Genomic DNA, 26,234 nt, shown 5'->3' on the forward strand with positions numbered 1-26,234 from the left:
GCGAGAGGGAGGAGGCTGGGTAAAGGTGGAGAGAGACAAAGCCAAAAACCAGGGAGATACCGTGAGGTGGAGCAACCAGGCCAGGAATCCGGCCTTCCTCCAGAGGGCGACACAGAGTCAGAAAAAGCAGCTGAGTCGGGGGCCAGGAGATCCCAGTCCAGGCTGTGGCTCTGTACCTACCGAAAACCGAAAACTGCAAGAGCTTTGGGCCTTTCCTGGTGCCCAGCCCTTTGCCCTGTACTTAGTTTCAACGTGTGGGGTGAGTTGTGGCTGGGGCGCAGGAAGGTGGTCTCAGGGCTGCCTTCCCTTCCCTGGGGCCTTCTTAGCACACCACCCCTGACCTTGCCAACGCTTCTGATCACAGGAGGTGGGAGGAAGGCGGCGCATTTGACGAGGCCACTGGACCCGGGGGAACTTCCGCTACTCTCGGGCCGGACACCAGCGTGTGCCTTGGCAGAGTTTTCCCTGGCCCTCGCGTGTCCCACTGGAGACATGTTTCCTTCCCTCTGCCACCACATGGCTGGAGGCCCCAGCTCAGTGATTGCCTTCATACAGCAACACAGCCTGGCACCAAGGGCGCCTACCTGCTGGTTCTCACCACGTTCTTTACCAGGCTCCAACTTCCAAGAACAAAGATCACCAATATTTATCACCAATATTTGCAGCATTTTCATGCCATCAGTTCAGTGCCCCCAGAGTTTTGAGGGCACCTGTGCAGCAGCAAGACCAGTAGCACCGACCTCATGGACTCTTTCTTGCATCTTTCCACACCTGCCTCTACACACACAGCCTGGCCAAAGACAGGATTCAGAAAAAATTGTACCTCATACGTCCACGTGTGTGCACAAAGCAGAGACACAGATGCCATCGTTGACAGACAGGAAGGCAAGTGCAACATGCTCCCCTTGGGCTTGAGAACCAATGCATGGCTTTCTGGGGGTGGAGAATGTTCTAGAAGCATATACAGTAGTCACATTTTAGGAACACTGGTTTCCACATCCTCTTCAAAAGCAAAGCATGGTTTTAATTTGTAGCTGCTTTGACAGATGCTTATTCTGTTGGTGTTCAGTGGCTCAGCAAGAAAATTTAAGCACAAAGAAAACAGGCTAGCATGCTGAGAAAATGTGAGTAGCATTCTAATGTGGGCTGCAAACAGTCACGGACAGAAGGCGAGATGCCAGAACCCAAATGTCCCACTGAAAATCACCGCGGAAATCTTCCAGTTTGGGAAGAAGCTGGCTTCAAACTGACATCCTGACTGTTGGCTGCATAACCTGAACCAAGGGACTGCTCTCCATCTCTTTCCTCAGTGTAAACACTGTGGGTACAAAAGGACCCCCTGACAGGAGAATGGTGAGAATGCCATCAGGCGCCTGGTACCAGCCTTTGAGAGATAAAACACACCTATTAGCGAGAGAAACTGAAAACCTGCGAGATGAAGGGTTCTGTGGCTGGAGAGTGCTGAAGGTCAGGCTGCAACAGGATGCGCTGAGGCACGCTGAAATGCACACTTTCCTATGCTTCCGATGGTAAATTCTGTTATGTGTACTTGACAGCAATTAAATAAACAAACAAATGGGGCCAGGGCTGTGGTGCAGCAGTTAAAACTCTGGCCTGCAGCATCGGCATCCCAGATGGGTGCTGGTTCTAGTCCCGGCTGCTCCTCTTCTGATCCAGCTCTCTGCTATGGCCTGAGAAAGCAGTGAAAGATGGCCCAAGTCCTTGGGCCCCTGCACCTGTGTGGGAGACTCGGAAGAAACTCCTGGCTTCTGGCTTCGGATGGGCCCAGCTCCGGCCGTTGCAACCATCTGGGGAGTGAACCAGCGGATAAAGGACCTCTCTCTGTCTCTACCTCAATCTGTAACTCTTTCAAATAAATAAAATTTTTAAAAATTTAGCATATTCCAAGGACTTTTTGAAAAGTGTTTTAAATATCTGAATGGAGAAACAGGCACAGTCGTCAAGAGAGAAATTTCTTCTACTTAAAGCAGGGCGGTTTTCTTTCAGGCCTACTCTGGCTTGTTTCTCACTACTGAGACATACATTTTAAATAGTGAACTGTCACTAATAAAATGCTCAACAGAACATCATCTAAGCATAAAAATGAAACAACAGGCTTTTATGGGAAGCACACAGGGGGAGGAAGAGAAGATTCATCACTGGAATAAAAAAGCCCATTTTAGTGCCGCACATCATTGCTCCTATTCTTTAGGTCTAACACTTATAACTACGATCCATTTTGCACACAGCACACATAAGCCTCCGTTTTACAGAGTTCTCTTGCAGACCTGTGGATCAGCAGATCTGAAAGGCACAGGGTTCCTTCCTTGCCTGGGAGGTGTCTGGGGCGCCTCCCTCCATCATGGTGCGTTCACCCCTTCCCCACTTCTAGAATGGCGCTCCTCGATGGCAGGCTCTCCCACATCACGCCGAGGGTTCAGATGGCACACAGAAGATCGCTGGTGAATGGATCAAACTTTAACCCACTCCCAGTGGCAAAGCCTGAACAGTTCTATGCTAAGTCATGTACTTCATGGATTGCATTAATGGAAACAAATTTAATGGGTAGTGAGTTGCCTGAGAAAGGTAGAAAGCAAATGCGTCAGTTGGGGTGGAAGTCCCAGGTCCTCAACAGTGCTGTCCACCATGACCAGACATCTGGGTCACCCCTGAGCACTCATGGCGCTGGCATGTCTAGGCTCTTGAAACACAATGGCCACAGAGACCTACTCAGCCCACCCAACCTTCCCCCTCTACCTGGCACCCCTAGGTGACCCTATCTACAGTCCTTCATGGTTTCTACAAGCTTCTGAAATGACCTGCTTATTGTCTACACCCCCACTCCAATCCCCAATGTAAAACCAATCAAAAAAGGGATTGGGCCCAGTGCTGTGGTGTAGTGGGTTAAGCTGCTATCTGCAATGCCAGCATCCCATATGAGTCCTGGCTTCTCCACTTCCAATCCCTGCCAACGCACCTGGGAAGGCAGCAGAAGATGGCCTATGTCCTTGGGCCTCTGCCGCCCACATGGGAAATCTGGATGGAGTTCCTGGCTCCTGGCCATTGTAGCTATTTAGAGAGTGAACCAGCTGATGGAAGATCTCTCTCTCTCTCTCTGTCTCTCTGTCTCTCCCTCACTCTGTAACTCTGCATTTAAAATAAACAAATAAATCTTTTAAATAAATAAATAAGTAAATAAGGACTTCATCTGTCTTGGTCACTATCTCCTAGCACAGTATATGGCACCTGCCCAATGAATGAATGAATGAATGGATGAACAAGTGAACAAGGACGTGCATATGACCACCAATTTGGTCCCCATGGTAACCATCCAAACACCTGGCTGCAGGTACAGTGAGGGCCTCCCCTTTAAGGAACCGTGAGCTGATGGCTCTCAGCAGCAGGGAAAAGTGTAATCGGATTAGCTAGCAGGTGCAAGGGCTTGAAACCCCGGCCTCTACACGAGGTCGGGAGACGTGGTGACACTCAGCCCTTCAGAAGGAGCATCTGAGAAGGCTGTCTCCAGGACAGGCAGAAGTAGACAGAAGCAAAGCAGCATGGGAATGCAGCTGCCCAGGAGACAGGAGCTCCCCGCTCTGCATACCACGGAGCTATATGATGAGCACAGCAACCGTCCCAGGCCCTCTGGCCCTTGGATCACTGCTTATGGGACAGGCAGTGGGGCCACAGGGTGATCACTGGGGGCTGGAGTGTGGCTGGAAACAGCTGACCAGGGGGAAGAGGGAGCACTGCTCATTTGGAAGTGTCTCCGGAAAAAGCAGATGGGGGCTTTGGTTCTATTTTTTCCTCTCCTAAATGAGCCATTGCACATTCCACGCTGTGCAGCTCAAGAAGTAGAGGAAAGGGGCTGCCGGGGCATGGGACCTGTGAAGGAATGGCTTGGCAACATGGAAAACAACCAGTTCAAACCAGGAGAGAGTGGGCGATCTTCTTTAAACAACAAACATTGGGTCCCGGCACTGGGGTGTAGCTGTGCCACCTGGAACTCCAGCATCCCATATGGGCACCAGTTCGAGTCCCAGCCACTCCACTTCTGATCCAGCTCCCTGCTAATGCACCTGGGAAAGCAGTGGAAGATGGCCCAAGTGCTTGGGAGACCTGGAAGAAGCTCCTGGCTTCAGCCTGGCCTAGACCCAGGTGTTATGGCCATTTGCGGCATGAACCAGCAGATGGAAGATTCCTCCTCCCTCCCTTTCTCCCTCTCTTCACCCCCTCCCTCCCTCCCTCTCTCTCTGCCTCTGTGTCTCCTTTATTACTCTGCCTTTCAAATAAATAAATTAAAAAAAAAAAAACCTACTCCTGCGAGTAGATACCCACTGGCACCTCACCACTGTGCCTCCATCTCCCTCCCAATTGCCCACAGTGCCACTGAGGGGCCCAGATGGCTGAGATGGAATCTCTGACCAAGGCAGGCTGTGCCAAGCTCCAGACATACTCCTGTGTGGGAGCCACAAACGCCTCCAAGCCCCCAGTGAGGACAAAGGTCAGAGCGTCCCCGAGGCAGGTGTGCAGCTCCCCTTTGCGAAGGACAGCTTGAATCTGCACACAGCCCTGGCACCCAGTTCCGCCTCCACCTTAGGGGGAGGGGGTCTCCCAATGTGCACTACGCTCCATCGCTCTGAGCTCCACACTCGAAGCCCACCTTCTCTGGTTCACTCCTCCATGGAGAGGGAGAGTAGGCAGCCAGAAATCCAGCTACGTGATGATTGCTTGTTGCCTCCTGGTGCTGCCTGTCTTCAGAGGGAAAGCAATACGAACCCCTGGGCTCCAGTGAGCTCCCCCTGCCCCTAGGGACACTCAAGTCCTTTCTACCTATTTTCTCCATCCAGTCTCTCCAGCTTCTCCCACAGTGAGGGACCCAAAATAAACATGCACTCTGGTGATGGGAACAATCCCAAAGCAGACGCTGTGGCTCCGGCTCGGCTCCTTTGGACCCGTCAGAGCAGGGAGGGACAAGCAACTTGCCCTGGAGACCCACAAATCAGAAAACACTTCACTTTACAGGCTGTCCACGTTGGCGGCAGAGAGAGAACACCCAATGGGCTGTTGGAACCACACAGAGCCTCATTGTTCTTATCTCGGAAATGGGAATAACTGTGTCTGACTTGTGTACTCCAGGCTGCTGTAAGGTTCAGACACATGGGAGAACTCAGAAGTGAGACACCGACCCTCAGGGCCTTTCCCCATCATCAGAACGTTAGCCAGTCTCCTTGCAGCAGCCTGCATGGCCTGCAAGGCCTAGCCCTGTCAGCTGGTCTGACCCCCTGGTGCAGCACTGAGGTCTTCCTGCTGGGACCCCACTAGCCTGGGTCGCTCCCTCCCAGGGTTTTTCCGCACCTATTTCCCCACTTGCACCGGCTCCTTCCATTTCCGGTTGTCTCAAAATATATCCTCTGCTCCATCCTCCCCCCAGATGTGAGTCAGTCTCATGTTGAACCAGGGGAAGGATCTGAGAGCAGGTACTGTAAGGAGGCAGGTGAAACTGAGCCACACAGTCCACAAACCACCAAGAAGCCTGGAGGCGAGCTCGACACAGCCTTAACCAAAGAGTCACTGCCCATTGGCCAGAAGAGCTGGGACACCGCCCCCCAAAACAGGAAGGATCCAATCAGCTCCACTGGCAACAGCCAACCCTTGCTCCTTGCTTTGGGACTTTAACCATTCACTCATTCATTCAACATGTCTTTGCTAAGCATCTCCCAGTCTGCAGGGTTGGGGCTGGAGACACAGTTTCTGCTCTGGGCACCTGTGTCCTGCCAGCGTAACTTCTAGCAGGTGGTAAATGCGTTTCCTCAAGCTCCCCTGTCCCAACTCCCAGCTTTTCTTCTTTTCTTCTTTCACAGCACTTGCCCCGTCAGGACCGTTCCCTAATCCAAATGACAGCCTCTTGCACCATGAACAATGTCTTGACTTTTCAGGGCCACGTTCAATAGTTTGATTTTTTTTTTTTTAAAGACTGACCATCTTCCTTAAAGTGTCTGCTCCCACATCCATCACCCAGTTTAGCCACAAATATTTTAGCCACACACAAATCACCGTGACAACATTCATGCACAGACTCAAAGGATCTGTGCTGAACATTCAAGTCACCACACACTTGCTGTTCATTTACTGCCCGGGAAGACACCAAGAGACGTGGTGAGAGCCAGTCACATGTGCCGGACCAACAAGATGGTCTCGGTGGCTGCTCGCGCCCCCTGTTGCACCCGGAGCGTCTTGCTTTTCATGATGCTCCCTGTGGACAGTGGCTGGAGCCCAGAGAAGTAGACATTATAACAAAACCAAGAGAAAAAAATAGCTCAGAGAGCATGCGTGCTACCATTTGGCACTTTCTTGTAAGATACCACCCAGGCAGAGCTGTCCTGGGCTGTAACCACTATCACCACCAAGAAGCTCTTCTCTTGACAGCCACATAGAGGCGTCCGCCTTTGCACCACGTGCTACTCTGCCACCCTCCACGTGGGAACACCACCAGCCTGGAAGAAAGGAGCAGGCTCCCACTCCGTTTCTCTCCTGGTCTGAATGTACGTTCACACTTGTGTGTAAGTGTGTTTCCTGTCATCTCGGGCTTTCATCACCTTGGGAGGAGATGTTTCCACAAGGTCAAGTGCAACTTCACAGCACACAAAGTTACTGTGTGAGAGATGGCAATAAAATAAATTGACTTCAGCAATACCAGGGCACTACTTGTTTTTGTGTTTTGTTTGTAACTAACAAACAGAAGCTCCCAGCAACATGCCTTCGGGTGGCTAGTTCTGAGGCGCTCTCTCTGCCCTGTACAGCTATTACACTTTACAGAATCAACAGGATGTACAGTATCATGAGCCCAGGGAAGCATGCTGCACCCCGAAACACAGTGCTTAACATTTTACCTCTCACAAGGCAGACTGCACTTCAACAGGCGACAGCCTAACACCAGCAGTGCCCAATGGGGCCAATGCATCAGAACCAAGGGAAGACTTTTCCGTAATACAAACCCCAGAACCAGCCACCGGATGTCATGAGTCAGAATCTCTCAACGGAAGCCCCCAGGTTTTCCTCAGTCTCACTGATGGTTACCAAGGATTGCTCAGGACGCAGAAATGCTTTTCCAACTGGGAATTTGCACCTTCAATCAGCTCTGGGCAGAAAATGCCAAATCTGAAAAGGTTCCTTCTTGTATTCCAGGAAAGAGGCCACGAGCCAGGAATTTTCTATCTGAAGCCCTCTTTTCAGAACAGAAAGCGACACCAAGGAGAGGAGAGGACTGAGGCTCTCAGGAGGAAGCAGGGAGACAAACACCACGTGTGACCTCTCCACAAATGTGTTCCTGAGTCCCCGTCAGAGCTAAACTGTGGTTGTTCCATTTTCTCCAACGACAGTTGCCCAAGGCTGGTGTCTCTGTATTCCTAATAATGGGGGGAGGGGAGAACATGCTACTTGCATGCTGAGTCATCACCTGCATGTGGGAACACAAGGTAGGGGGGAGGGGAGAACATGCTGCTTGCATGCTGAGTCATCACCTGCATGTGGGAACACAAGGTGGGGAGGGAGGGGAGAACATGCTACTTACATGCTGAGTCATCACCTGCATGTGGGAACACAGGGTGTGGGGGAGAATATGCTACTTGCATGCTGAGTTGTCATCTGCATGTGGGAACACAAGGTGGGGAGGGAGGGGAGAACATGCTACTTACATGCTGAGTTATCACCTGCATGTGGGAACACAGGGTGTGGGGGAGAATATGCTACTTGCATGCTGAGTTGTCATCTGCATGTGGGAACACAAGGTAGGGGGGAGAACATGCTACTTGCATGCTGAGTTGTCATCTGCACATAGGAACACAGGGTGGGGGCGAGAACATGCTACTTGCATGCTGAGTCATCACCTGCATGTGGGAACACTGAGCTGGGAGGCCCCTCCCACAGTCAGTAGGATTAAATCATCTCCAGCAACTCCCGGAGATGGGGCAGGGTAAAGTCAACTGGGCATCAGTTCTGAAGAGCTCGGAAGGCCAAGGCAAAGGATGGGAGCATCCTACCAAGGAAGGACCTGGCTGGCCAGGGGCTGACACCACGCAGTAAAGCAGGGTCACTAACAGCATGGGCTCTGCAGCCATACTGCCTTCATTCAAAGCCCCTCTGTCAGTTCCAACTGTGGGACCCTGGGCAAGTGACTCAGCCTCTCTGGTCTCTGTTGACCCACCTATTAAGGGGAGATAATGGGTTGTTCTGAGAACCAAATCAGTTTGTTTATATGAGAACTTGGAACACAGGAAGTCCTTGTTTGTCCAACTGATAAGCAATTGTGGGTGCAGAACTAACTCACAGGAGGAAAGACTAGAAGGAGAGAGAAACAGAGCCCAGATGGAGTCCGTTCAGCTGCCCCTGGTGTTTCCCACAGACTGAAGCCCTAGCTGCAGGACCCCCACCTACTCGACTATGGAGAAGCTTCTCGGAGGGCTGCCGTGACACCAGAGGAGGGGACACCAAGGTGAAGGACATGAGGGCAGAACCAGCCACAGGAACGAATGAGGCCACTGGGCACGAGCATGAAGGCCCGGACCACTGACCCAGAGATGCCAAATTCAAATCCTAGTTGAAAGTCACCGGGAAAATTATTTAACCTAAGTCTTCTCGCTTGCCTCGACCGTAAAATGAGAGCACTCTTGGGTGAGGATAAAAGAAACTCGTATAAAGTGATGTAATATACTAGTAATTCTAAAATAATGGAATATGCTACACACTATAAATATAAAGTGCTGGGCAGGGTTTCTAGCATGAACAGTAACACTGACATCATTGTGGCTAGGAGTCAGAGGAAGCCAGGGACCTGTATTGTACCTGCTCCTTCATCCACTCGTGAGGACTGGGGTAGGCTCTACTCACACAGAGTGGGCAAGGAAAGCTGGCACTGGCCCTCCTGAGAGACAAGCATCCCTCCCGGAGTCAGACCCAGGAGGTGGACGCTGAGCTGGAAACAGTACATTGCAGAAGAGCAGGTACCAGGGCCCAGAAGTAGCACAGGGGCTCACCAGTGCAGACCCTACCTGGCTCCACCCAGACGTTCCAGATGTCTTTTTCTGCTGAAGGAGCACCACCCTATGCTTGAGGGACCTCCACTGTCTTACAGGGGTGTGGGGAGATCAAAAATTAAAATGGTGAAAAAAAAAAAAAACCCAAGTGGAGATGGGTCACAGTGCTCCCAGGTCCACCTCAGCCCTTTTCCATCCCAGTGGTCCTAAGGAGGGACACTCTCAGCTCTAGAAGGCTCAAAGCAGGACATTGTACCAGCATCTCATATGGGCACCAGTTCGAGTCCCGGCTGCTCCACTTCCAATCCAGCTCTCTGCTGTGGCCTGGGAAAGCAGCAGAGGGTGGCCCAAGTCCTTGGGCCCCTGCACCTGTGTCAGAGACCTGGAAGAAGCTCTTGGCTCCTGGATTCAGATCAGCACAGCTCCAGCCATTGCGACCAACTGAGGAGTGAACCAGCAGATGGAAGACCTCTCTCTGCCTCTCTCTGTGTAACTCTGACTTTGAAATAAATAAATAATTTTTTTTGACAGGCAGAGTTAGACAGTGAGAGAGAGAGACAGAGAGAAAGGTCTTCCTTCCTTTGGTTCACTCCCCAAATGACCGCTGTGGCCGGTGCTGTGCTGATCTGAAGCCAGGAGCCAGGTGCTTCCTCCTGCTCTCCCATGCAGGTGCAGGGTCCAAGCACGTGGGCCATCTGCCTTTCTGGGCCACAGCAGAGAGCTGGACTGGAAAAGGAGCCACCGGGACAGAATCCAGCTCCCCAGCCAGGACTAGAACCCGGAGTGCTGGCGCCACAGGCAGAGGATTAGCCTAGTGAGCCATGGCACCGGCCAATATATTTTTTTTTTTAAAAAGAACAAGCTGGAGGCCTTTCACCATACATAGCAGGAAAGACCAAGAGAAGAGATGGCTTCTCCAAATAGGTCAAAAAATGGGGAAGCATAAAAGCACATGGATGAGATGTAACCGATTTGGCGGACCAGAAAATCTAAAACCTGCGCCTAAGGGTAGGATGGTGGAAAGCAAACAAAAGCAGGGATGGTTTGCATCACTGAGCTCGGCAAGGCTGGGGAATGGAAAGTGCCCAATTCCTGTACAGGTTGGGCTGAAAACAGGGGCTTGGAGCAGTCCTTAATGGGCCACTGAGACCCCTGCATGCTCCCCTTATCCTGCAGCCAGACCCCAGGAGCAGCCGGGCTCCCATACAGCCAGCCAAGAGGAGGTCCAAGCGCTTCAGAGAAAACAGGTGACTGAGTGCAAGTCCCTCCTCGGTCAGTCAGCTCCCAGAGTGCAGGCAGCCAGCCTCGCCCCAACAAGCACACCTAGATGTGTATAGCACTTTCTTCCCACCTGCGCAGACTCAGGAGCAGCTGAGATGCCCTTCCATGGGTAAGACACTGGAATATTACTCAGCACTTAAAAATAAAGCTCTCGAGGCACATGGAGGAATCTCAACTGCATAGTCAATGAAAGAAGCCAATCTCGAAAGGCGGCATAATGTACTATTCCGACCATCTGACCTTCTGGATAAGACAGAACTAGATGGAGGCAGGAGAGAGTTCACTGGTTTCCAGGGTGCGGGAGGAGAGGGGCAAGGGAGAGAGGAACAGAGGGAGCACGGAGGGGGAATCCAGGTTCTCTGTGGATGCCCACAGAGCGGATAACACAGAGTAAACTCTAATGTCATGTGTGGCCTTGAGTTAACAATAACGTATCAATAGCGGCCAATCAACCCTAACAAACCTACCAGGCTAATACCATGTGGTGCTAATAGAAGAAATGCATGAGAATGTACAGGGACTCCCTGTACTTTCCACTCATTTATTTTAAAAAACCTAAAACTGATTTAAAAAAAACTATTCATTTAAAACACACCCACATATACATACGCACATACATGGACCTGCACACACGTACCTGCACACACACACACACAATGAACCAGGACTACATCTGCACTAGGATGGCTAAAACTAAACAGACTGACAACACCAAAGATGGATGAGCAACAAGAATTCTCTTATATTACCGGAGAAATGAAAACAGGCACATCCACTTTGGAACACAGTTAAACACACCTGTCAAACTTCCCAGCGAGTCCATGTCTAGAGATTTACAAAAGAAGGGAAAAACCGGAGAGAATGCAAATGTTCTTCAGCAGGTGAACGGATAAACAATGCAGGCAATGGAATTCCAGCCAGCAGTGAAGAACAGAGGCAGCAGCAGGAATGCCGCTCGTGAGTGTTATTCTGAGTGACAGATACCAAACAAATGGGAGCACAGGCTGCATTACTGCATTTACTGGAAGTCCTACAACAGGCAACAGTAGTTTATGTGAAGAAAATCAGACCACTGGCTGCCTGGGGCACGGACAGGGTTCAGAGGGGCCTAACTGGGAAGCAACACCAGGGAACTATGGAAGGCTGGAGAAATGTTCCATTGTTGACTGACTGGGGTGGTGATTATAAGATGGACTAGCCCAAAAACTCATAAAAATGTAGTACATTTAAATTTTTAAAAATTTTTATTTATTTTCATTTTTATTTGGAAGGCCAAAAGAGAAAGAGACAGAGAAAGATCTTCTACCCATTGGTTTAGTCCCCCAGATGCCACAACAGCTGGGACTAGGCCAGGCCAACAACTGGGTCTCCTATGTGAATGGCAGGTACCCAAGTATTTGAGCCATCTTCTGCTACCTCCCAGGGTGCACGTTAGCAGGAAGCTGGATCAGAAGTGGAGCAGTTACTTGAACCCAGGCACTCCCATACAGTGACCCAAGCAGCTGCTTAATGTCTGTGAAAATGCAAGCCCCCTCTCTACCATGTATTTTATTTTATTTTATTATTTTATTTTATTTTATTTGACAGGTAGACAGTGAGGGAGACAAAGAGAAAAGTCTTCCTTCCGCTGGTTCAGCCCCCAAATGGCCGCCACGGCTGGCGCTGCACTGATCCAAAGCCAGGAGCCAGGTGCTTCTTCCTGGTCTCCCATGCGGGTACAAGCGCCCAAGCACTTGGGCCATCCTCCACTGCCCTCCTGGGCCACAGCAGAGAGCTGGACTGGAAGTGGAGCAACCGGGACTAGAACCTGGCGCCCATATGGGATGTTGGCGCCGCACCAAGTGAGCCACGGCGCCGGCTCCTCTACCGTGTATTTTAAACAACTGTGTTTTACTGTATATAAATTCCACCCTGAGAGGGATTCAAAAGCTTTTTTTTTTCCTAAAAGATTAATTTATTTATTTGAAAGGCAGTTTTACAAAAAGAGTGAAAGAGAGAGAGAGAGATGGATCTTCCATCTGCTGGTTCATGCCACAAAAGGCTGCAATGGCCAGAGCTGTGCCAGGCCAAAGCCATGATCCAGGAGCTTCTTCCAGGTCTCCCAAGTATTTTGGCCATATTCTGCTGCTTTCCCAGGCACATCAGCAGAGATCTGGATTGGAAATGGAGCAGCCAGGACTCAAACCAGCACCTACCTATATGGGATGCCAGAACTGCAGGGGATGGCTTTATCCACTATGCCACAGCACCAGCTCCCCTTCAAAAAAATTTAACAGGCAATTATTAACTTCAAGGAAAACAAAGGGGATGTAAAACTGTATTCATGATACAGCTTATGATTTTGCTGAATTATTTACATAATCACAATAATGCGAGCATCCAACATTGATTTAATCAACTGAGGTGTGTGTGTGTGTGTGTGTGTGTGTGTGTGTGTGAGCAGTATGCATTTTCATGGAGTTAGATAAAGGAGCTGGATCCTTGCTTAGTACCATGTCAATCAATGACACTCTCCAACAGATGAATCAAAGGAGAGTAGCAGAAACATGTTTAGTAACCGATGGTGAATTCCAGATGAAAGAGTTGAAAGAGTTCAAAGTCTGTATCCCTTTGCAAAGAGAGAGAGAGAACATCAAAAAGTGGGGGAGGAATGGGGCAATGTCTGGTGCTCTTTCACAATCAGTGTCCTTGTACTGTATTTTTAAAATTCTGCACAAGCATGTGGATTTAGTAAAAATAAAGTTAAATTAATGTAAAGACTCACCGAAATGGTCAAGATGTATGTTCATATACAAAATGCTAGTTCTGGTGTAATATGACTGTGATACAGCTTTTATTTAAAATAAAATAAAAAAGAAAACAAACCACTTATATATTTGAATTATGAATATAAAGAAAAATGAACACTGGTAGAAAACAAAATGTTATCACTTTTCAAAGTTTAATAAAATTTACTTAAAGGCGGAGACTTAGAGCAATCTCTCATCCACCACTTCACTCCACATAAATGCCTCCAACATCTGCCAAGCCCAGCCAGGAGCTGGAAACTCAATCCAGGTCTCACATGTGAGTGGCAGGCACCCAAGTACCTGAGCCACACCTGAGGCCTCCCAGGATGTGCATTAGCAGGAAGCTGGATCAGAAAGAGATCCGAGACCTGAACCCAAGCTCTCTTGCATGGGATGCAGGTAGCTGAGCTATGTCTTAGTCACTGTGCCTGATACCTGCACCAGAAAACAAAATTTTAACACTGGATACACTGGTAGAAAACAAGAACTGAAGATTACAGAAAACTTTCCAAGTACATTTTGGTAGGCCGGCACCACAGCTCACTAGGCTAATCCTCTGCCTGCGGCGCCGGCACCCCGGGTTCTAGTCCTTGTTGGGGTGCAGAATTCTGTCCCGGTTGCCCCTCTTCCAGTCCAGCTCTCTGCGGTGGCCCGGGAGGGCAGTGGAGAATGGCCCAAGTCCTTGGGCCCTGCACCCGCATGGGAGACTAGGAGGAAGCACCTGGCTTCTGGCTTTGGATCGGTGCAGTGCGCCAGCTGCAGCAGCTATTTGTAGGGGTGAATCAACAGAAGGAAGACCCTTCTTTCTGTCTCTCTCTCTCTCTCACTGCCTAACTCTGCCTGTCAAAAAAAGAAAAAGTACATTTTGGTGCTACCCAACTTGTTATGATGAATATATGTTAATTTTCCTATGAAAACCAACAAAAATGAATACATGGGTTCATGCTGGATTCCCTCTCTGGTGCCTGGAGGTCTGATTTTGTGAGTGTACAACTTCTGTCTTAGATGGTACACACTTCCACGATCCACATAATGTGAGTTATCCCACATATGTCCACATTTAATCTTCACAAATCTTTCCAAAGCTCTCTAGAGAAGACATTGATGAATTCTTCCACAATTTGACTGACTGCATACATGGGAAATTCTTCACAGACTTCCACAAGGGTGGCTGGCACCACAGGGTCAGGACAAAGCATGCATCAGCTCACAGTGAGAAGACAGAGAATGGGGGTTTAATTTAAAGAAAAAGAAAGAAACGGGCAGGCACTGTGGCCACACTAGTGACACTGGCATTCCACCAGTTCAACTCCTGGCTGTTTCACTTCCAATCCCGCTTCCTGCTAATACACCTGACAGGGCAGCAGAAGATGGCCCGAGTGCTTCGGCCCCTGCAACCCATGTGGGCGACTAGGATGCAATCCCTGGCTGCTGGCTTTGACCTGGCCCAGCCCTGTTACAGGCGTCTGGGGAGTGTATCAGTGTATTGAAGATTCTCTCTCTCTCTATCACTCTATCTTTCAAGTAAATGACAAATAAACAGTTTTATAAATAAAGAGAAGGGAGGGTTCTGGCGGCCAGGCAGGGCCCTACACACAGCATTTTGTCTTCACTACTACACAAGGAGCACAATGCAGATGAATGGAAAGCCACGTCCTCTGCCACTCTCCCCTCGCAGGGGAATTCATCAGTGGCTGAACTGGCCTCGCCTGCATCCCGAAGAGATCACTTCTCTACAGCACAAAGTTCTCTAGTACAAAAGCAAAGAGGGAGGCTCAGAACAGCCAAGAAGTGTTGGCAACCTCGGTGTCCCCACACAGGTGAACAGGTGAAGAAAATGTGGCACCCACACACCACGCAATACCTTCCCGCTGTGGGAAGGGAAGGAATTCTGCAACAGGTGACCCTTTATGAGGTTAAGCCAGCCACAGAAAGACAAACACTACCTGACCGCACTTATGTAAGCTACGGAAAATTATCAGACTCACGGAATCAAAGAGTGGAATGGTGGCTGGCAGGGGCCGGGGGAGGGGGAAGGGGAGCTCGTGACAAAGGGCACAGAGTTTTAGTTAAGCTAAATAATAGTAGGCTCTGGGCAGCTGTGGCACAGCACTGCCCCAACAGTCAACAGCGAAGTCCTGGACATTCGGAAACCTGTGAAGAAGATAGAACTGCAGTGTTTTCCCTAGACAAGGATCGAATAAAATAACGAAAAAAATGTACGCATGTGCACGCACACACACAATCTGCATAACACAGAAGAAAAATACTTAAAAAATAACCAATTTTTTGTAAGAGGTTGTACTGATTTTTAGTTTGTGCTCCTTAGTTACCATTTTAAATGGTTTCTGAATAACAGTTTCTGCTTTGGCAAGATAAAATGCTATTTTGCAAATAAAAAGGAGCATGGAAAATGTGCATGGTTTTCACAAGGTAGCAGGCAGGCAAACTCTCAATTATAGCCCATGGTCAGCTGTCGTCTTCATCATGGGGTCTCCCCAGGTTTAGTTCTCAGGAAAGGCACGGGTTAGTCCACGAGATAAGTCCTTGTAAAAAATAAATAAATAAATAAATAAATAAATAAGGTCTTTGTGGTCTCATAAATTTGGGAAATGTAGGGATTAAAAAGGAAGGAAGGAAATGAAAAATGGAATGAGGCTGGGGGGGGGGTGGGCACACCGTGACTCCTCCCACCCAGGCTCCTCCCACCCTGGCTCCTCCTCCCTGTCGCACACAGCATCACCAGGGATGGAGACGCCATGCTTGTTCCCACACCTGTCCGCTCTCACACGCACATCCTAATCACTCGTGTGTGCTCCCCTCTCCACGACAAGAAAACTTCTTCCTTACCTTCCCACAGCCTCTTTTTCTGACCCACTCAAGTTCAAGCTGTCCCACAGCGCCTACCCAACCACTACCGCTGGCTCAGAGTTCTCCTCTCCAGCACCCGCAGTGGCCTGGGGGCTGAATGGCAGGACTCAAACCCCAGCTGGCGCCTTTGCTTCCAAAAGACAGAGGTACAGGTACTTTTCCATCTTCTCCCTGCTCAGGACTGATGGCCCCCAACTTGTAAGGGTTCAGATTAAGATCTTCCCACTTGATGATGGTGTGACAATGAAAGGTATCCAGTGGAAACCGTACCTTGAGCTTTGCACTGGGGTCTTTTGCTGGACTAGCAGCATGTGGGATCACCCTCTGGAGATATGGGCTCCAGCCCCGGGCCAGCGGCGCCCAGTCAGACCCATGACCACAGAGCAACACCTGCCGAGGCTCGAGGTGTGCTCTGATGCTCAGCAGGATAAGCGGTAAATCGGGTGTACTCAGGGCTTCATCAGCTGCTGCTGGTGCCCACTTACACTGAATTCACTGGCTACAACCCTACCCTAACCCGAGGAGCTTCGTACAACAAAACCCTGGGTATCACATACCAAACACACAAAAGGGTCAGAGGCCATTAGATCCAGGGACCTACATGGTGGCAAGCCCCCCTAGGCTTTCTTTCTGCCTCATTTTTATCCACCATTAAGGGGATAAAAAGACAAACTACAGAGGGAGAGAAAACAGTTGCTAACCAAGTCTCCACCAGAGATCAATATTCAGACTACATAAAGAACTTTAAAAATCCAACAGTAAAAAAGCAAACCATCAAATTAAACCTGAGCATGAAGGACCATTCCAGGGAAGATAAACCGATGGCAAGTAAGCACATGAAAAGACGTTCAACGAGAGCAGGCTTGGGGGAAACGCACGCCAAAGCTACAGGAAGACACCTATGAGAATGGCTAAAACCACAAAGTGCTGACAAACACAAATGCTGGCCAGGAGGCAGGGGAACGCTCAAACACTGCTGTTGGGAACGTTAAACGGCACAGCCAACCAGTGCCAACCAGTTTGGCAGCTGCTTTGCAAACTACACATGCAACCACCGTGTAACCCAACGATTCAACTCCTGGGCATTTGTCCCAGAGAAATAAAGATTTATGTGCACTCAGAAACCTGCACACGGATGTTTATAGCAGCTCCTCCGTTTTTAAGAACCACAAACTGGAAACAATCTAGATGTCCTTGAACCGGTGAACACTGTAACAAGGGCACGCCTTGTACATTCAACACTTCTCAGCAATAAAGTGCCACAGGCTACTGACACATGACAAGCAACTCCAGAGAATACTGAGGGAGAAAGAAAATCCCCGAAGGTGATGGTTATATATTCTATCATTCCACCCACAATAACATTTTAAAAGATTTTTTTATTTATTTTATTTGTGAGGTAGAGTTACAGACAGTGAGAGGGAGAGACAGAGAGAGAGGTCTTCCTTCCATTGGTTCACTCTCCAATTGGCCGCAATGGCTGGAACTGTGCCAATCTGAAGCCAGAAGCCAGGAGCTTCTTCTAGGTCTTCCATGTGGGTGCAGGAGCCCAAGGACTTGGGCCATCCTCTACTGCTTTCCCAGGTCATAGCAGAGAGCTGGACAGGAAAAGGAGCAGCCAGGACTAGAACCAGCACCCATATGTAGGATTAACCTAGTGCGCCACAGCGCCAGCCCCAACAACAGCATTTTTGAAAGAACCAAACAGATTACAGGTTGCCCAGGCTAAGGGGGGAGATGGGAACAGGAGGGAAGTGCACCTGCTACAAAACGGCCAATAGCAAAAATCCAGAGAAACTTCTGTATCTGGACTGTGTCCATGCCAACATCTTGGCTGTGATACCCTGTACTACAGTCTTGTAAGATGTTCCCATCAGGAGGAACTTGGTGATGCAGTTCCAGGGATCTCTGCCTATTATTTATTCCAAATGCACTTGGGTCTGCAACTTTCTCAAAATAAAATCTCGAAAGTTAAACAGCCAGCTCACGCGCATCTGGTCACGCTGTTTTCCTTCTCTGAAGCTTTCCTTTGCTCGGGAACAAAACAGAGAAAACAAAAAATGGAACTGACCTCACAGGATCACTGGGAGATCAGTTTACCAGACATGAAGCACGTAAACAGAGCTGAGAAGTATCTACTTCTCGAAAACATTAGCCATGCTTGCTTGCACCGCTAATCAAGAAGTGCTTATTGAGCACTTGCTATGTGCTCAGACTGAATGGTTTCTTCAAAAACAGATTCCTCATCTTGGCAGGCAGCCCCAGCAAGCAATGAGACCATAGCAGACTGCTGAAAGCAAGGCCCAGGCTTAAACCTCAGCACTGCCACCACACTTGCTGTGCATCCTAGGGCAAATTCCTTGGCCACTCTGAACTGCCTTTTAACTGTAAATGAAATGGATGATACGCTTTCGTAGAGTTATGAGAATTAAGAGGCTGCACATGATTGGCAAAAAAATAACAGTCAATAAATGGTAACTATTATTACTACTATCCACATACAGGGATAGTTCAAAGAGATCTTGGAAAACTGAATAAAAGCTAAGTGTATTTTGCTGCAATACAATGAAACCTGTGCAACATTTTTCACACTACACAAATCCCACGAGCTATCTGAAGACCCCTCCTACCCTCTTTATTGTCACTTGCTTCTCACCATGAATTTTAACTGTTTGTTAAGTCCCCTGTGGTTTCCTCATAAATCTCCCAAAGCACCATCATGCAGTGCACACAGAGAGCACTCAACCCCAAGAATCAGAACAAGCTCTCAGTCCACGACATTAAGTGCCAGGATGCCGCCTCCCGAATATAAAGTCCCCACGACGCTCCCCCACACGTCCACGGGGGGACAGGCACAAGAGGGCCATCAGGAAACCCTTCACCGAGGCAGGAGTGCAAGGCCTTCCAGGCATCCATCGCTAAGGAGACAGCAAAACAGGATGAGCAGCTAAAAACAGTGAGCCACACTCATACGGTGGCACAGAGCAGTGCTGCAAACTCCGTGCCATGAAAATGGCAAGAAACAGAATGGAATCTATAGAGCAGCGCCTTCCACGCCAATCAAAAACAGAACACTGCATGCACACACAGACACCATAGAACGAAAAAATTGAAGAGGCCCATGTATTCCAAAGGATGTGTTAAGCTCATTATTGTAGATATGGATAGAGAGGATGAGTAGCAAGGGAGGGTGTGTTCAAGGATGGTGGAAGTAAAAAAAAAAAAAATCCAAGAAGAGCCTTGACTCTGTAGCCGATCACAGACAGGCCATGGCCTGGTGGCTACCGTCCAGCTGCTTCTCAACACCGTGCCCACAACAATTGAGAATTAATGCAAAACAATCAATTATGTAAATGGGGATAGGATGCTAGGCCTTGGTGACAAGGCAGACAGAGACAATTCTGAATCGACATTTCAAAATCAATACCGAAAAAGCACCCTAATCCAATCACGGTTGCTATCTCATTGAATTAATGGTCTGGAACACGCATGACTCCATGTCTCAGTTTGAATAGGCACTACTGGGATTTTGAGGATTTCACTCGTGGAAATCCACATTTCAGGGACACGCTGTTTCTTTCAAAGTTCCATCATTTGTGACCATTCAGATCAGAGACATTAAATCCAGAGCAGCAAAAATAGCCCAGCAGGTATGTCAGCAACCAGGAAAGCCCAAGCAAGGGTGCACCTGGCACTCAGGATCCTGGCACTGGGTCGCAGGGGCAGAACACAGACACGGCTGGGACCGGAAATCGCTTCTGTCCTCAAAGTTAACAAGCAGCTGTGTCTCCTGGAAGCCCTGGTTTTCCAGCCCAGCCATCATCATGCTGCTCCCACAAGACTGGTGTCAACTCGTGTGTTCTGGAGCGGGAGAGAGGCTACATGGTACTCCTTAACATAAATGCTGTCAGAATTAGTGGGATTTCTGTGTAATAGGATGATAACCATTTTCTTTTTACTTAGGTGCTTTTTTTTTCTTATTTATATTCTAAGAACACACTTTACTTGGGACATTGTAGAAAAAACACATTTATAAGGAAATAATAGTACTGGCTAATGAGCCCGTAAGCTCAGTAAGCATGTTCCCTTTGGTCTACTGCTAATTTTACTGCAAAGCTTAAATGCACCTTCACCTGTCAATTTTATTCCAAATCCTATCACCGGAGTGTGTCCTTGAGGAGACGAGACCAAAAAAAAAAAAAAAAAAAAAAAAAAAAAAAAAAACCTATCACTTGCCTTGCTTATGAGATGCTCACAGTGAAGTCTTAGCTGATTCCAGCATACATTATACTCTTATGACCATTCGGGGACAAATATTGAAAAGGCAATCCTGGAGTCAGTGTGGTGGCAAAGTGGCTTAAGCCACCTGCAGTGCTGCTCACCCCAATACGAGTGCCCATTCAAGTCCCGGCTGTTCCACACTGACCGTGCTCCCTTCAAAGGCACCAGGGAAAGCAGCAGGAAATGGCCCATGTGCTTGGGCCCCTGCACCCCCATGGGAGACCAGGATAGAGTTCCAGGCTCCTGGCTTTGGCCTGGTCCAGCCCTGGCCATTGTGACTATTTGGGGAGGGAGGTAGGTGGGAGAGGGAGGGTGGGAGGCTGGCTAAACTTGCGGCCATCACCTGCTCCAGCCCCACCCCCACCAAACACACACGCCACCTGGTTAACAAAAGCCTCTGAAGTAGGTGTCATATTATTCACCTGTGTGGACCTTGGAGGCAGAGCACCTGGGTCCTACCCTGGCTCTCTCATCCCCTACATTTTGAGAGGCTCCATGAGCCCCCATGGCCTTGGGGTTTTTCTGTGAAGGTTGGACAAAAATGGTAGCTATCTGCGAGGCTGGTGTGGTGGTATGGGTTCAGTGAGCTGGTTCACAGCAAGACGGCAGCACTACAGCATCAATAAATGTTGGTTTCTATAATTACAGGTCAAGATAACTCAATTTTTGTATTTCAATCAACTTTGCACAGTTATTTAAGAAATATAGTATTTAAGTTTGGCCACAGTTCCTAATAGGCAAGCCAATTCCATTTTTTCAGATTTCCTTACCAGCTTTTACCAAGGCCTTAAACGTGCACACGCAAGCAGTCACCTACAACCACCAGCACAACACAGAAGTCAGGTTCTTTCCTTAGTTCCATTTCCAGGGAGGAGCAAAGGACTTGAACCATCTCCTGCCAGAAACCGTACCTTGATGGGATTAATATATTCACATATTTAGCCTGAAATGGAATACTGAAATTGAAGAGCCTCAATCAAAAACACAAAACCAGTTCCCTCTGCTTAAAGCAATCCATGGCTCTCGCTCACCAGAGGGTGGCCCAGTAGCCTCCACCATCTGGCTGCCCCCACCCCACCTTGCCTCCACCACACAGACTCCCTGCTTGCTCCAAACACGCTTTGGGGTTCTCAGGCTTCTGCGTGCTGCTGCCTCTCAGAACGCCCTCTCTGCCCTCCAGCTTGGCCTGTCCTTCCAGCTCTTTAAACATGTCTCAAACGCCGCCACCCCTGAGAACCCGCAGGTCTGGACACATGCTGAACTGCGCTCACCTTGCTGAAACGCACACACCCCTGTCTTTGCAGGGTGGACACTTGCGGCTGACTCTTCCAGGTCAGCAGTTTCTACCATAGTAACTGCTATGCATGGAACTCCAAGAAGCAGACTCCATGAGCCACTTCTTGTTTTCCTGGGTCACAACAGCTGGCAGCCCTAGACGGCCCCATGGGCGTTTCTCCACAGTGAATGAGTTGTGCAGGGGGAGGCAAGGGAGCTCACCACGGGTGGCTGGTCTCTGCAGTGTTGCATCACAGATCTTCCAACATGGTCTTAGGCAAAACTCGACAATCAGTGCAGCCACGATGGAGAGCAGTACAGAAGCTCCACAAACACCTAAAAGCAGATCTACCATCCTACTTCTGAGAACACAGTCCCAGGAAACGAGCTAGCACACCACAGAGACACCTGCACTCCCAAATCCACTGCAGCACTACGCACAACAGCCAGTGTATGCAATCAACCGGGTTACCGATGGGCAAATGGACAAAGAAAATGCGGTATACATTCACAGTGCAACAGGACTCAGCCATCAAAGAAGGAAAGTCTAACATCGGAAGCAAAGCAGCTGAAACCCATGATCATTATGTGAAGGGAAAAAAGCCAGACCCACAAAGACAACTGTTTCTTTCATAGGTGGAAGTTAAAAAAGAAAGATTACTAGAGTCTGAGAAGAGTAGGGGAGATGGGGAAACAGGAGAGGGTTAACGGGTACCAACACACAGACAGCAATAACAAGTCTAGTAGCAATAACAAGCCTAGTGTTGCATAGCACGGCGGGGTAGCTGTGCACAACAATGCTTTCCTTTTTTTTTTTTTTTTTTTTTTTTTTTTTTGACAGGCAGAGTGGACAGTGAGAGAGAGAGAGACAGAGAGAAAGGTCTTCCTTCGCCCTTGGTTCACCCTCCAATGGCCGCCGCAGCTGGCGCGCTGCAGCCGGCGCACTGCGCTGATCTGATGGCAGGAGCCAGGTGCTTCTCCTGGTCTCCCACGGGGTGCAGGGCCCAAGTACTTGGGCCATCCTCCACTGCACTCCCGGGCCACAGCAGAGAGCTGGCTTGGAAGAGGGGCAACCGGGACAGAATCTGGCGCCCCGACCAGGACTAGAACTGGGTGTGCCGGCGCTGCAAGGCGGAGGATTAGCCTCGTGAGCCGCGGCGCCGGCCTCAACAATGCTTTCTATGCTGTATGAGGAACTCGAGAACTGGCAGGAAGGCAAAGGTTAACTGTCTAATTTGATCAGTTCACACTGCATTCATGTGCTGAAATATTGTGCTGTACTCCATTTTTAAGCACACAAATATTACCTGCCAATCAAAAATGTTTTAATTTAAAAAACTTTTTGCAATCTTAAAAAGAGACTAGGCTATAAATTCAGCAAAAAAAAAATGGCAAAAAATCTGTATAAGAAATTGGAAATTTCTACAGAAAATTCTTGCATTTTTATATATTCAGTGAAACAAAGTAACCATATTTAGAACACTGTAATATATAAAACTATGGCTACACAAGACAGAGAGCACATGTGAAGTCAGACTTTACAGCATACTTACACAGAAGAGGCATGCGTCTGGCTGGATTTGCTTAAGTTAAATGTGCATATAAAGTCAACCCATGGTCTAATTTTTTGTCAATGATAGAGATTCATTTTGCATGTAACAACATTTAGGGAACGCATGCCACTTGCCAGCCTGGATTCCAAGTGCTTGTAAGTATGAGTTTGGGGTGAGATGCCACTTGGGACACCTGTATGGGAATGGCCCCACATGTGAGCTTTTGGGGAATGAACCAGTGGATGGAAGATCTGTCTCAATCTCTCTCTTTCTCTGCATTTCAAATAAAATGAAAAATAAAGACAGAAAAGAAACCTTCAGTATGACTTAATTCAATTTGTACAACCTAAGGAAGAAAATACTATTATCACACTTACTTTATAGATAAAGAAACATGGCTATTAGGTAAAGAAACTGAAGAACTGAAATGGTCCAATTTTTTTGTGAACCATGTTCTCCTTACAATGCCCCTTTAGTTAAAATATTAATAATAAGTAGGTAGCAAAGAATGAGCATGGGGCAGCCATCAATTAACTGTGAAATTCTGCAGATTTCAGTGAGGAAAAAACTCAACCATTGCAGGATATGTGATGTGGCTGTCAAGAGCAAACAAACGTGACCCAGGAACCACAACAATCTTTCATCCAGAGCAGCAGGGAAAGGGCCCCACTGTACGCTTGTTGGGAAAGACAGTTCACACCGGGAAGGCTAGGAGTTAGCTCCAGCAGTGTTATGAAACTGGCAATCTCAGGAGGAGGCCAGCAGTGTGTGGGTGCACAGGTGGGGCAGCGGGAAGGAGAGGAGGCAGTAGGCTCCAAGGTCACAGCCAGGACTCTGAATTCAGGTTCCTGCACTCACTCGGGAAGTTGTATCTCTGTCCAACTGAGCTATTACTGCTTACCTTGAAAACACAAAGCTCAACTTGGGTGATACACTGGGTCCTGAGCACAGTACCTACTCCCCTAGCAAACTCGCAGTGAAAGGATCCTTTGCCATCAGCATTACTGCATGGTACCAGCAGAAAAAGCACAGAAGACAAGCCAATGGGCAGGTTGTCCCAATGCAGCGGCCTCTGCCTTGTAAGGCGAGTCTTGCCTAGGATTCCATGGACAGACGCTAGCCCCACGCTGGGAAGGTGGCCTCCCAGGTGGTCTCAGGCTCTCTCATCTGATGTTTTTATGAGCCGATGATCCCACAGTATGGTAAGTAGGAACACATACCCAAACCAAAAATAGAAACAACAGAGGGATAACATAAGTCAAATTTATGCCTTCAGCTTCAGTGTAATCCAGGCAAAATACCTTTAAACCTTACTCTGCTTTCATGGCCATTCCGTTTGTTTGCTTTTGATTCAAGATGTAGCCGGGCAATGTGGCAAAATGAGCTAACAAAGCACGGTGGCAGACAGCAAAACAAGGGAAACACCCTCTGGCTCCAGCACACCACGGCCAAAGGACTGAAAGGGCCTCCCAAGTTTCGAGATGGAAAAAGTTTGCAGTGCACAAGTCTATTCACATATTTTGCAGGAGGAAAATGCAAGCAGGATTGTCAATAACACTGCCCTATTTTTAATGGCTTTGCAAAATGATGATGGCTGTGGCATAACCACCACTGAACTGCTGCCACATGCACAGGCTGCCCATGGCGGGAGCCATCTAGGCCACGCGGATGCCTTTTTTTTTTTTTAAACAGATTTATTCATTTATTGGAAAGTCAGAGTTACACAAACAGGGAGAGACAGAAAGATTGTCCATCCATTGGTTCACTTCCCAGACAGCCACAATGGCCAGGGCTGGGTCATGCCAAAGCCAGGAGCCAGGAGCTTCATCTGGGAGTCCCAGGTGGGTGGCAGGGGCCCAAGCACTTGAACCATCCTCCACTGCTTTCCCAGGCACAGTAGCAGGAAGCTGGATCGGAAGTGGAGCAGCCAGGTCTGGAACTGGCACCCATATGGGATGCCAGCATTGCAGGTAGTGTCGTTACTCACTGCCCCACAATGCCAGCCCCTGGGTGCCAATTTAGAAGGCAGAGATTCAGGATGAAGGTTTCCAAACTTTTACTTGTGGACACAGTTTCCTTCCCTTCCTTCCCTTTCTTTCTTCCTTTCTTTCCTTTCTCTCTTTCTCTCTTTCTTGTTTCTGGGGCCTTGAGGTTACTGGAGGATGGGTTTAAAGACACTGGAAATGGAGTTGTTGGAAGAGGCAGGGGGTTAATTAGCCCTAAAGTATAGGGAAAGGTGTGTGTTCCATCTGTAGCCTACCTACCTTTGCTCCTGCTTGTAACCAACAGACAGAGGCACACCCCACCCCACCCCCACCCACGCACACCCTCTACTCCATCAGACCTGGAGACAGAGGTCACTCACTGAATTCAGCCATGAAATTCCCTAGAGACACAGCTCCTGCCATGCCTGTGGCTTGGGAGGACCCATGTGCCATGGTGCCACGACTAAATGTCCCTGAGGTTTTTATTGTTGCTTTTGCTTTTTGTTTTTAAAACTATTTATTTCTTTATGTAACTGGATGGCAGAGAGAGATTTCCCCCATCTACTGGTTCACACCCCATAATGCCCTCCCTCCAACAGTCAGGGCTGGGCCGGGCCAAAGCCATGATCCTGGAACTCCATCTAGGTCTCCCACATGGGTGGCAGGGGCCCCAATAAACCTGTAACCCCCCAGAGAGCACATCAGCAGGAAGCCGGATTGGAAGCAGAGCCAGGACTCAAATCCAGGCACTCTGATGAGGGATGGGGGTGATATCCTAACCACGGTGCCAGACGCCCTCCCCAAGTTTGATTCTTAACAGGATGCTACTAACAACTCCAAGTCTCTGTGAGCTTTCTCTGCTATGAAGGCAATCACAGAAACTGTAGGATCACAGGGGCTCCAGTCTCTACTGCTGCAGGGAACAACACGGATGCTCTAAGAAGCTGCCGCACCTGCGCCACCAGGTGCGGATGCACGCCTTCCCAACCCTCAGCAGCACGGCCACTTCCTCTCTCCCCAAAGGTCTCCACCCTCTCCCAGGAACAGCAGAGCTATGCACCCTCCCGGGCTGGGCCCACGCTTCAGTCAGGTGCAGTCTCCCAGGTTCTCTGAATCTGCATGGAGTCCAAGGGCACAGAGTCTCATTCTCATCTCTGGAACTCA

The 26,234-nt window shown here is 48.9% G+C and overlaps 1 protein-coding gene across 9 annotated transcripts in view; it reads right to left on the reverse strand.

Annotated features, from left to right (window-relative positions):
* Positions 1-26,234, reverse strand: part of CAMK1D (calcium/calmodulin dependent protein kinase ID) — a 464,674-nt gene that overhangs the window by 203,507 nt on the left and 234,933 nt on the right. Inside the window, exon 1 of one of the 9 annotated variants that reach the window (XM_051821556.2) lies at positions 21,529-21,854. The exons of the other annotated variants lie outside the window; for them this stretch is intronic. The gene's annotated coding sequence lies outside the window, so the exon portion shown is untranslated. Of the gene's footprint in view, positions 1-21,528; positions 21,855-26,234 lie in introns of those variants that run through there. 9 annotated transcript variants of the gene reach the window in all.

This window comes from Oryctolagus cuniculus, chromosome 13 (genome assembly GCF_964237555.1).
Source record: "Oryctolagus cuniculus chromosome 13, mOryCun1.1, whole genome shotgun sequence".
NCBI lineage: Eukaryota > Metazoa > Chordata > Mammalia > Lagomorpha > Leporidae > Oryctolagus > Oryctolagus cuniculus.